This window comes from Ursus maritimus, unplaced genomic scaffold, assembly GCF_017311325.1.
Source record: "Ursus maritimus isolate PB19 unplaced genomic scaffold, ASM1731132v1 scaffold_2, whole genome shotgun sequence".
Classification (NCBI taxonomy): Eukaryota; Metazoa; Chordata; class Mammalia; order Carnivora; family Ursidae; genus Ursus; species Ursus maritimus.
Genome location: NW_024424452.1, coordinates 21,956,652 through 21,969,376, shown reverse-complemented (window position 1 = coordinate 21,969,376; position 12,725 = coordinate 21,956,652). Strand labels below are relative to the sequence as shown.

General features: G+C 47.7%; 1 protein-coding gene across 1 annotated transcript in view; it reads left to right on the top strand.

Annotated features, from left to right (window-relative positions):
• The window catches only part of HS3ST2 (heparan sulfate-glucosamine 3-sulfotransferase 2), a 240,819-nt gene that overhangs the window by 99,416 nt on the left and 128,678 nt on the right, over positions 1 to 12,725 (top strand). Inside the window, exon 3 of the transcript XR_005836034.1 lies at positions 1,980 to 2,083. The gene's annotated coding sequence lies outside the window, so the exon portion shown is untranslated. The remainder of the gene's footprint in view (positions 1 to 1,979; positions 2,084 to 12,725) is intronic.

The window sequence follows — 12,725 nt, the reverse complement described above, 5'->3', positions numbered from 1 at the left end:
AAGGGTGAATTAGCCCAGCCTCCACTGGAGCAGGTCCCTTCCTTTTGCTGGGTCCAGGGATTCTTGTCACCTCTGTTGGCATTGACCTCTTTGTGTCAGCGTCTAGCTGCTTGTCTGATGTCCCAACAGGGACAGCCTGTCCTTACCACAGATTTCCTGTCTCTGTCACACTGCACCATGTGAACATTGCCCCACCTGCCCCTCCACAGAACCCCAGGAGAAGGCGTTGGGGATGGGATCCGGGGTACTGTTGAAGTGGTGGTGAAAAGCCTCCTCACTGATGCCCTGGAGCAGGTTATGCGACGTTCAGCTTGAGACTGCCCCACCATCCGTCTAGCTGGGACGGTCGTTGGTGACACCCCAGTTCCATGGAAATGCTTAGTAAAGATCAGAAAAAGAAAACTTACTCTCACATAACTAAATTATATCTGGGGCACACACAGCCCATCTGGAAGGTGAAGTGGAATGATAGCCACTTCCGGGGAAAAGAACTGCAGAAGGAAGAACAACACCCTAATTTGAGTGCTTTGCAAGGCCTGGAGCCAACTCATGGAATTAATAGGCTCTTATCCAACTCCACCTACTTACTTGCTATGTGACCTTTCACGGGTGAATTAACCTCTCTGGGCTTCATCCTCAAGGGACTGTGAGGATTAAATACAATTCCATTTGTAAAGTAGCATGATTCTTACCGAGTAAATTCCTCTCTCTTCTTTCATCCACTGTGCAGTTGTTAAATCATCGACTCTCACATCCAAACCCAAACCTCTCTACTGAGCTTTGTGGTGCTGGGACCAGGACTTGGCTACTGCATTTTTATGGTGTCAGCTGCTCCAAGTTAGGCTCTGTCCATAGAGGGCGCTAGAGGGAGACAGAGGCTGGGAGAGGAAGGTCAGACTTGCTTCTTCCAGCTCCCTTGCTCGTTTCCTTAATAACACTTCTTTGCCCCGGAGCCAGTCTGTAGCTATTTCACAGAACCAGTCCGATGGGAGCATCCATCACCAGCTGGCCAGCATCCCCCTCACAGAGGATTGGGTTCCAGAACCACGGGGCCGTCCTCTGGGTTGCTGAGCTTTAATCATTCCAACCTCTTCTCTTGTTGCCCCAGCTGGTGTGGTGGTAGCTGCTTCCGGTAGGCGCTGTCTCTATAATACCTTGGAGTTCTCTTTTCCTAGTTTCCCACTTTATACCTCCTTAACATTCCTTATCCGAAATCCTTTCCCCACTCCAGTCACTGGTATGGCTTCTGTGTTCTGACTGGACCCTGACTGATAAACCCACTCGCCCAGACCCTCATCCAAAGTGCTACCACGGGATCCATGCCATTGTCCCTAGTTGTTTCTTTCCTGACACCCCCGTCAATAGGAGTTCTCCCATTGTATAGATGGCTAACCCTGGCTGTGGCTGATGCACTAGGACCTTTGTTAAAACATCTCTTGGGGGACCCTACCTCTAGAAAATCTGACTCAGGAAGCCTGAGGTGAGAATCTGGAATCCGTATTTTTTTAAAGGTTTTATTTATTTCTCTGAGAGAGCAGAGCAAGAGAGAGAGCACGCGAGTGGTGGGGGGCAGAGGGAGAGGGAGAAGCAGACTCCTCGCTGAGCAGGGAGCCTGATGTGGGGCTCTGTCCTAAGACCCTGAGATCATGACCTGAGCAGAAGGCAGATGCTTAAACGACTGAGCCACTCAGGTACCCCTGGAATCTGTATTTTTAGTTAAGATTTTATTTACTTATTTGAGAGAGAGAGAGACTACGAGCAGGGGAAGGGGCAGAGGGACAAGTAGACTCTCTGCTGAACAAGGAGCCTGACTCAGGGCTCAATTCCAAGACCCTGAGATCATGACCTGAGCCAAAGGCAGCCCCTTAACCGAATGAGCCACCTGGGCACCCTGGAATCTGTATTTTTAATAATTGCTCCTGGTTTGGGAAATTACTTTTCTGCTGTCAGGGACCAGTTTTTTCCATCTTTGTTCCCAGGACCTGGACCCTTTGCAGGCCTCCACACGAGCTTGTTGAATGAGTGGATAGATGTGTTTGCACTATTTTGCAGCCACCTCCTCTCCACGGGATCAAGGACCAAGGTGAGTTGCAAATGATTTTGTTTTTCCATTAGGTGGAAGAATGTGTAATGATGATCGGTAGAAGAGAAAGTACACTCTGTCCGGGTTGCTTCTCAGGTAGGATCACGGACAGAAGATCCAAGCCTACAATGTATTAAAAATAGAGTTAGCAAATATTTTGAGAAAGTATCCTATAAAATAATGAATCATTGTTTTCAGCAAGTACTAAGGTCATCTCTTTAGATGGTAGGCTAAGGTGAACTTCTGCTTAGTTAGCTGATGTGAATAATTTGTGAAGTTTTAAATAATTCTGGTGCAAAAGGTCTTTTCTTTCTTTTCTTTTTTCCCCCAGAGTTTTATTTAACCTGAGGTAGTGGATCAAATGAAAGTAGATTACTAGTCCCTTCCTCAGTAAAAACTGGTTTGGAGACAGCTGTTGGAAAGCTCATTATGGGATGGGGCTGGGAAGAGACGGATGGATTTTTACTGGTTTACTTCTCATAGAAGGGAGAAAAGCCATGAGGGGCTAAGCATTAACCAATATATAATACTTATCCCCAAGTTAAATAGATAGTGCTTATCCATGATTTGTTCTAACTATATTAAACTATGTCCATAGGAAAAATGTCTATTAGTTGATGGATCAGTGTTACCATCCTCTAGAGGAGTGGTTCTTGAAGATATAACCCCCCACCTTCAGGCTGGTCTGAAGCTTGGTCAGTCCTGGAATGCAGAGACCCAGGAATATTTATGCTAATTATAGATACCTAGATAGTGTAAAGGCAGAAATTCTCAGTTGACATTAGCTAGAAACTCTCTATTTAGCAGCCTTGGTGAGAGGAGAGACACATGTTAAAGCATATTCATTGACCCATCTGTTGGGCCATTGACGCAACTGGGAAGAATCAGTTTCCCACTATAGTGCGTACGTCTAGGAGTTCCGAGGTGAACGCTCTACATTAACTGTGATTCCTTTGGTTGGCCCATTTCTCAGATACTTTTTTCTCTGCTGTTAAAGAAGAACCTTGACAGGGAACTCAATTTCTAAAATATAGTCCTTTGCAGATAAACTTGGCTCATCGAAGTCTGCTTGTAAAACCTTGTCCACCTTCTACACTAGGAGGGAGGCCTCTTGGCCATCGGGAGGTAACAGCTGGAAAGCTCCAATAGGTGGGAGGAGGTTTAGGACTATGGGAGTGGGCTCGCTGCCTGAGGGACACCACAGGGGTTGGGAAGTCACGTTCTTCCGAGTGGAGCTAATTCCACAGGGCCAGCCAGGTCCGTGTGTGGGAGGGACTGTAAGGCTTTTCTGACCTGGCTACCTGCATGAAGAGAAAGAAAGCTCAAGGCAAAGCCAAGGAAAAGGAATGGGTAGTATGCTTGAAGCAGAAGAGAGAAATGGTAAGAAATAGCCCCAGGGTCCAAGCCTTTGGTGGAGGGGAAATCTGAAAGGCATCGTTACCCTGAAACAAAGGAAGCGGGGAATGCGATCAATTAGGGGGAAGATAGTTGGGTAGACTCCACAGGTGGATGAAGGATAGCACATCATTAAGCTGTGGAACTGGCACAAAGGCCTAAGTCCTCCTAGATGGTAGTTAGACTATAACATAAGGACTCATGTTTGCCTCAGATCATAGTCCCTATCCAAGGAAAGGAGTGTGGGCGCAGCCAACTCTTGCCCAAGGCAAATGCAAGGGCCTGCTACCCTGCTACCCTCTTCTGGGGAAGAGGAGGCTGTGGCTCTAGACTGGTCTCAGCGTGCAGATTGCCTATGTTTGATAAAATGAATGTGCCCATATGTCCATCTTTCTGAGAGATGCATGTTGGGGGGCAGTGGAAAACAGTTCAGTCGCAGAAGCTGGTGAGCTGGGCATCACTGAGTATTTACTTAGGACAAATAAAGCAATTATGTACGATGCAAATGAAACCAAACCAGAGACGTGAGCAGTGTGACAATATGGCAGCAGTGGTTCCCAGATCATGCCTGTGTGAGGTGGCCTCCCTGCCTGGCTTGGGAGTGACAGCCCACGGATCCCTCCCACTGGACCTCAGCAACGTCCTGGTTCTGCCCTGGCTGCCCCTACATGCTCTGTTCACTTCCACCAGCTCACAGAATCAAGGGACCAAACTGCAGGAGTAGTTGCCATGGTACTTGAGAAGGAACACAGATCAATTTAAGAAAAGCAAATTACCTGGAGGTAGTGAGTGATAAGAAAATAATAAGGTTATACATGTAATTGGGCATCTCTAGCTGATGCTGGTGAAGAAAACACTCAGCTTCTTTTTAACCACACCGTCCCTCTGCCATGCTGCCATCTATGTCTATTCACACCCACACAAGCTTGTTCTTACACGGGAGGAGGAGATAGGAGTTTGGTGGGTATAGAGGCCAGAGAAAGGAAGAGGATGGGGGGAAAAGAAATCTCCCATTCCAAAGTTAGGGGTTGCATTGAGGAGTGATAGAGCTGTGGAAATGGCATTTTAAGAAACTCTAGACTGAAGCTTATCTTCTCCGAGTCCTTGGATGACAGGGTGTTGCCCAGAATTGGGAAGAAAACCTTCCTCCTGATTCTTGCAGAGAACCCAGCATCACCTGGAACCCTGAGTTTTGGAGGTGTTAGACACATCCAAGGGCAGCATGCTGGGCGTGGAATTTTCGGCTGGGTTGGGGTGGGGAAACCCCTTCAAGCATCTCTGTAGACGCCAGATGTGGACATGTGGGAGCCATACGGGGAGATCCGCAAGGTGGCTGCCACTGGTGGTCTGGTACTCAAGGGCATGGCAGGGTGGGGGCATCCCACTGGGGACCCCCCCAGAGAAAGGACAGGGGAATGAAGTCCTGCTGTCACAAGCATGGTGCTCTTGAGCCAACGGACACTCATGCTTTATACTCATTGCCTAAACTTCTATGAACCGAAGAGACCAGGGCAGAGCATATTACTTAGATTATACACAGGACACAATGGGTGACTTGTGACCCCCAAATCCTAGCCAGGCCTCAGCTGGTTCAGTTGTCTCTGTAAAAGAAAACTGAGCCCCACGATCAAATAACAGGGTCAGAGCTTATTCCCATGAGGCCAGGTTGAGTTGCTTAATAGGAGTTTGGGGTTTGGTTTGTGTAAGGGTCCAGTCACCTGAATCCTGCTTATAGGATCTGGCTATACCCAGACGTAGGCCAGATATTTACCAAACTTCTGTGCTGTGGCTGCCTTTTTTCTGGACTTCCCTAGATCTTGTTCTGTCCACAGAAGTGGCTCTCTGCAACCATGTTCCTGCCCAGTGATCCTGGTCCTCTGCCAGTGATTGCTCGTAGGTCCGGGAGTGGACCCTTGACCCAAGCTAGACCATCAGCTTCTTCTGGGAGTTTGGCATTTTCTAGGGACAGAGGTCAAAGGTCACAGTGGATTCAGGGTCATGCTCTAAAGCAGCACTTCTCACACTTGCACATAAGTCAACCAGGGTCTTATTCAGGTGCAGATTTTGTCCAGGTAGGTCTGGGGCGGGGCCTGAGCGTCTACACTTCTAACAAGTGCCAGGTGATGCCTATGTTGCTGGTTCTTAGACCACATTTTGAGAAGCAAGGGCCTATAGAGCATACGCTTTTTTCTAACAGAAGTCTTTTGATCAGGTACCCCAGTGGGTGTGCATTTATTTATTTATAAATTGTACAGATATCATACTGTTATGTAAATTATAAAGCAGACAAAAATAGGAAAAAGTTAAAATGAGATAAAACTAAATAGGAATAGGAATTTGGGTATTTTCTTCCTGTATCTCGGGATGGCCTTGTCACTGCCAAGGGTGTGCGTATATCACCACTTTGGGGATCACTGCTCCAAAGAGAAGGTATGCACACCCACTGCTAGGAGCCCCCAAATTATCCTGGTTCCTGTCCTTGCCGAGGACTGGATACCCAAAACTTCTGTCAAGTCCCTGATATCCCAGCAGCTTTCTAGTGACTTCTCTCATGTGTTTGTTACTTGCAGCCAAAGGAGCTGCAGTGGACTGAATATTTGTGTGCCCCCTCTGAAATTCTAATCCCAATGGTATTGGGAGGTCAAGGTCAGGTCTAAGAGGAGCTGTGAGACACTTGAGAAATGGAATCAGGCTATGGAACATGACATTGGTCAAGGCCAGTGGTTTAGGGTTGGAGCCGTGGACAATGTGGGATGTCCGAGGCCTCTTTGCATGCCTTGTGCTATTCATGGGAAGAAGCCGCAGTGGCAGCCAGCAAGGAAATCTGCCTCTGTTCTACAGGATGCCCATTAGTGATGACCCCAGTGCCAGCCCACCTCTTTTTACCCCTCGTAGTCAGGGAGGAGATATGGTAAGACCCACACGCTAATGGAATCTTCTGGAAGGATGCCTGGTAGGAAGGTACATCAATTTGGCACTGATTCCACAGGAAGCCCCCACACACTGTTTCTGGAAAGCTACCGCTTCCTAGCATCCCATCTTTGTCTTAACACATGATGTGGACTTGTCTTCCTGGGAGAGGATCTTAACCTGCAGGTCAAGTAAATCAGTGGTCCCACTGGTTATTGTAACTATGTCTGTTCCCAGGGCCCATGCCAAACCTGTCTTACCCTCATCTTTCAGAGTTGAGGACTGTGAGTCTGCATCTTGATCGGTCTAGACGGTAAAATTGGTATTCTAGCATCCCAGGTGATTCTGGAAACTGAGGAACTAACCAGGGATTCTCAGCCTGGGCTGCCCAGTGGGATTACCAGGAGTGCTAAAAACACACACACAGAACACCGCCACCAATAAAAACTGGTGCCTCGCCCTCATACCAGACCAATAAATGGGAATCTTTCTGCGTGGGGCTCCGGCTTTTGTTTTGAACCTTCGTAGGGGATTCTGTGCAGCCTGTGTTGAGAAGCACTGTTCTCTGGCAGTATTTCCCTAGCTTCCCTGCTGGTGTGAATCGCCTGGGTCGCTTGTCAAGCATACAGCTTCCTGGGCCCCTCCCCTAGAGGCTCTGATACCTGTGCATCAGGTTGCAGCCCAGGAACTTGTCTTTCTAACAAGTAAATGGCTTGCCCTTACCTACCAGAGTGGGATACATAGAATCCTTTCTGTTCTTTGCTCGGAAGGGCGTTCCCTTCATTTTATCCTTCCCTTTTTCCCTATTTTCAACTCTGGACAACAACCCTCGCTTGGAAGAAGCAGGCACAGTTTTGGACACATGTTTTATAGTCTGTTTACCAGATTGCTCACTGAGTTCCGAGTACCTAGTTTTCTGAAAGGTGTTTCTTCCCGGAGCTTTATCTCTGGCCGTTGTCTGTAGTGGCCCTCTTCTGCATTTGTCTCCCACACCAGGGCTGCATTCCCTGGAGCTGTGGGGGCAGGTGCCCCTGACCTGTAGACCTCCCGGGTGTGGAGCTTCCGGAGGCAAGGTGACATGCAGGAACTACTGCCTCGTACTGAGGGACCCTCTCCCCGAGATGCTCTTTGTCTAGCCCTCCTGGTTTGTGTGCTGTTGTCAGTTCTTCCTTGAGGCCATCAGGTGAAGGCTCTGGATTGAACACATTCTCAGCAGCGAAAGCATCTGAGAGATCGCTGTTGTTTCTCTGGACCAGAGACCCTATTTGAGGTTCCTTTTGCCATCATGTGCATTATTTCTTGACTTACCTCAATTGAGATTTTCAGTATATGGGATACATCAAGGTCTGTTCCCCTGCCCCAAATAGGCAAAAGACACGAACAGTCAAATTATACAAGACAAAGTAGCCAATAAACAACCAATAATAATAATAATAATAATAATAATAATAATGAATGCAAATAAAATTGACATAAAATGTCAAGTTTTTACTTGGTCTGGCAAAGATCGAAGAGTAATGACAGTACATGTTATTGGCGAGGTTGTTGTGAAACAGGCATTCACATTAGTGGGGACTGTGAGTCGGTCCAACAATTTTAGAAGACAATCTGGCAGTAACTTTCCGAATTCAAAATAGACCTGTCATTGAGAAAAGGATTCCAGTTCTAGTAACTTACTTTATAGAGCTATTCACAGAAGTGTAAGATATCTTTATATGTATCCTTATTCAATATCTGTATGTACCTGTATCTGTCTGGATGTAGATACAATACGGATATTTACTGCAGCACTTTTCAGTAGTGAAACAGTGGGAAGCAACCTACGTGTCCAGCAAGAGGGAAGCAGTTAAATCCTCTGTGGTTCATCCAGATACTCAGCAGCTGTTAATGGGGAGGAGGTGGGATCTGTATGCACTGCTGTGGAAAGGTCACTGTATCATTCACTAAAGAAAGCAAGGCTTGTATTAATTACATCATGAGGAATACCCAATCTGCTTCTAACTTGCCCTCTGTTCTGAGGTTATGAGAAATAAAGAGGGAAAAAGTGAAGGCTCGACACTCATTCCCATCACTTGGGATCTATATAATTTTGGCCAAGTTACATAACTTCTTTGAACCTCAATTTCTTTATATTTAAAATGGAAGTCACAAGAGCCACTTCATAGAATTCTTGTGCCGTTTAAAAGATCTGGTATGTTAGGGGCACCGGGGTGGCTAGTCAGTTAAGTGTTTGACTCCTGATCTCAGCTCAGGTCTTGATCTCAGTGTTGCGAGTTCAAGCCCCGCATTGGGCTCTATGCTGGGTGTGGCACCTATGTAAAAAAAGAAAAAAAGAGCTAGTGTGTTAAAACCCAGTATGTGTTAGTTCCCATTTCCCAAAAGGTAAAAATTTAGGTGACACAAATGAAGGTCTGTATATAAAGTGGGACTAGATCAGTTTTTTTTTTTTTATCAATTATCATTTTCTCCTCTAACTCTAACTTTTCTAGAATTGGCCTTTTTTCTTGGAGCCCGGGTTTCAGGGAGGCTACAGCTCATAGGAGGGGGGAATGAGAAGATAGGGAGTATTACATGCAGTTGTTCTAAAATCCACCTATCCCGGGGCGCCTGGGTGGCTCAGTCGTTAAGCGTCTGTCTTTGGCTCAGGGCGTGATCCCAGGGTCCTGGGATCGAGCCCCACATCAGGCTCCTCTGCTGGGAGTCTGCTTCTTCCTCTCCCACTCCCCCTGCCTGTGTTCCCTCTCTCGCTGGCTGTCTCTCTCTCTGTCAAATAAATAAATAAAATCTTAAAAAAAAAATCCACCTATCCCACCTTAGCCTAATTCAGTCCTAATTCATTTCTCTTCTCTCTCATTCCGAGTTCTCGCTTGATGCCCTTAAGACCGAGATTTAGCTGAAGCTGTATTCCAAAGCCAACAAATGCTTGCTCGAGTTTGGAAGGTAACACAAATGGGTGAAGTAGGCAGGGGGTTCAATATTAAAAAGTAGGAACGGTCTTGATTTCTACAAAGAGATCTGCTCGTGCCCTGCATCCCAACTACCAAGTAGGCACATCTGTGAGCCCGATATGGCCTGAGACACCGAGTTTGCAGCCTTGAGTTAGCTTCTTCGCAGGGAGCCACTGAGAAAAACGTGAGGAGAGGGGGCGTATCTGTCAGGTTCCATATTCAGAAAAGAGATGGCACATTCAGATGCATACAATTTGGGGGCACCTGGGTGGCTCAGTTGGTTAAGCGTCTGCCTTCGGCTCAGGTCATGATCCCAGGATCAAGTTCCACATCGGGCTCCCTGCTCAGCAAGGAGTCTGCCTCTCCTCCCGCTTGTGCTCTCTCTCTCTCTCAAAATTTTTAAAATAAATTAATTAATTAATTAAATAAATCAAATGGGTACAATTTGAGGAGACTTTTAAAAGAAAGAAACGGATTGCAAAAGTATGGGTAGGTTGTGGAGCCTTAACAAGAGTGCAGATTGGGGGCTGGCAGGGGTGGGGGTGTCACCATCCACACCCTGCAGGGTCGAGAGGCAGTAGAGCTGCACAGGGCAAGGCTCTTCGAGAGGTATCTTCTGTTTCTGGAAAGAGCAGCCCGAGCTTCCCTCTCAGAGAGGGAGCCAGAGGCATAAATGTCCTACCCTCCTGCCTTCCTGCTCCTGCTGCAGCCCCCTGACCAAACCTATCTTGGAGCTGGAGGATACGATGCCTGCAGCTCGTCCTCTGGGAGCAGGGTGGAGGGGAGTGGAGAGGGGTGATCTGGAGGGACAAACGGGGACATCTGGCATAGGGAATGGAAGCAACAGATGCTTGAGGATTTCTAAGGCTTCTCTGGGTCAGGCTTCTGTTGGGTGCAGTCCAAGCTCACAGAGTTGCCTTCTACCCAGTCAAGTCACTAGCCCTACCCACATTTTAACTACAGAGGAAGAGAGCCAAGAGAGCCCGGGAGGAACGCATGGCGGGGGTTAGTACAGAGCACTGCTGCAGGGAGACTTGGCTGGGGTGGGCAGCTCAGGCTCCGAGAGAGAGAATCCACCCTCTGCCTAAGAGACAGAGAATCAGGAGTGCGGGAGGCTTGCTGGCAGCTCCACAGAGACAGGGATCTGACTCTGCTTTGTTTCTTGGTGTGTCCCGAGCACCTCCAGCAGCGCCTGGCACACACAGGCTCCGTAAATACCTGCGGCATGAATGAGCTGTGTGGGCAAAGTGTGGCCGTCTGCTTACGTTCTCAGGGTGGAAGTATCCGGCTGTGCTTCTTGGCACTCAGGCCCCCCAGGACTGTTGAGGCATCCTGCTCTTTTTAGGAATGGCTCTTAGAGGAACCCCCACATCAGAAGGGTCTGAGTGGGGGAACGACATCCCAGTATCATTCTGGCTCAGAGAACTCAACCGTAAGCCTCTTCCCCAGCTGCCTCCTTCCCACCAGCTGGAAATAACTCTGGGAACAAGTGGCTTGTGTTTCTGCATATTTCTCACTTGGCAAATCAACAAGCGGTTGGATTAGAGGATTAGGTACTAATGAATGGCTAATGGCTTCCGTGAGGACAGGATGCAGGTGGCAGGGAACATGCAGGACTGAAGGCTTTCCTGAGGCAGGTCTCCGGCCTTGGTCCTGGAGCAGACCCGCGAAGGGGGAAGAGGGCGATCTCTTCTTCCTCTTCCGTAAGGCCCAACTTGGCTGATACCTTAACTCCTGTCCTGTGGATTGCTAAATCAACACAAAGGGCCAGAGGCTTGCCCTCATTGAGGCAGCTAATATCTGTTGAACACTGACAGGTGCTGGGCACCGAAGACCAGGCGCTGAATGACACTGGCACTTTTTCTACCCCCGCCGAACTTGCAGCTGGGAGTCTGTATCTGAAGCACTTGGACTTTGTTATAGTGCAGACTCCAGGGCCACATGCCTAGGTATTCTGACAGAGTAGGTCTGGAGTGGGGACCAGGAATCTGCATTTTTAAAAACAAGCATCCGGGGGCGCCTGGGTGGCTCAGTCGGTTAAACATCTGCCTTCGGCTCAGGTCATGATCCACGGTCCATGTTGGGCTCCCTGCTCAGCAGGGAGTCTGCTTCTCCCTCTCCCTCTTCCCCTCCCCCCCACTTGTGATTTCTCTCTCTCATTGTGAAATAAATGAAATCTTAAAAAAATAAAATAAAAACAAGCATCCAAAGCAATTCTCATGCAGTTGGTCCCAGCCATATCTTGAGAACCAACTGGTCTACCAAGAATCTTACGCAATGAGAAGAGAGTTCCCCCATCAGATAATCAGCACCCCACTTTCCCAGACCAGAATGCTGCCTCACCTTAAGGACATTAGGTTTTCAAGTAGGCAGAAAAGGAGGAAAATCTCACATTGTCAAAATTATTCTTGAAGTCACTTAGGAAGGTGCCGTGTTGGAGGTTGTTATACCATCTTTTTAAAAAATCAGCCCAGATAGTTTTCCTCCACTCTGGGGAGACGTCTCTGTTTCTTCAGTGGGCATCAGTGAATGGTTGGCTTGAGGATTCTACTGTTTAAAACGTACAAATCTTTAAATACTCCATACAGTGAGATGTTCTGTTTATCAGAAGCGCGCAAGGAATAGCAGATTCAAGGCCCCATTTCAGTCTTGCTCTGGGGTGTGCACTTCCTGAATGAGGTGGCAGGATGGATTGCGTGTACTAGTTCAGGTTACTAATTCTTCCTCTTAATTTTTTTTTTTTTAGTCCAAGGAGTTAGATTTGCAGAGATTAAACATGTGTGTGATACCACTCAACTGCACTAGCGAGACCGTGACAGGTGCCTGCCACTTGCATTTTCCCACATCGAGACAGCTCAGAGCACTTCCAAGCCCATCACTACCTTTGGAGGAATTCTTCATGATTAGGCCCCTATGCTCTGTGCCATCTGACCCCCAGGTTATTGTACCCAGGTCATACATGCCCTGCACAACCTTTAGGGGTGCTATTCACACAGACCACAATGTGAATGACACCCTGGAGTTGTGCAGTACACAACCTGCACAACCTGATGAGATGGCCCTAGTTGTACCCAAAGGCAGTCAGGCAACTCTGAGAATCTGCTCCAGGCCTTTGATTGGGTGGGTGGGTGGGTGGGGAGTACACTTATTTTATTGTTTTCAAGTAATACAGCAGTGAAAACCCAGACAAATGAAACACCCAAGAGAATATGAGTATCCGTATTTCCAATTACACTGAACATGCATTCTTCACCCACATGAGTGCCAATTTGTATTATTCTGAGTTCCACTGAAATTGGCCCAAGCCCCTGGGGTGCTTCTTGCCTAGTTTCACTTGTTACCCTGGGATAATTGGTTTAAAACTGATTACTGGGTCACTAATTATGGGG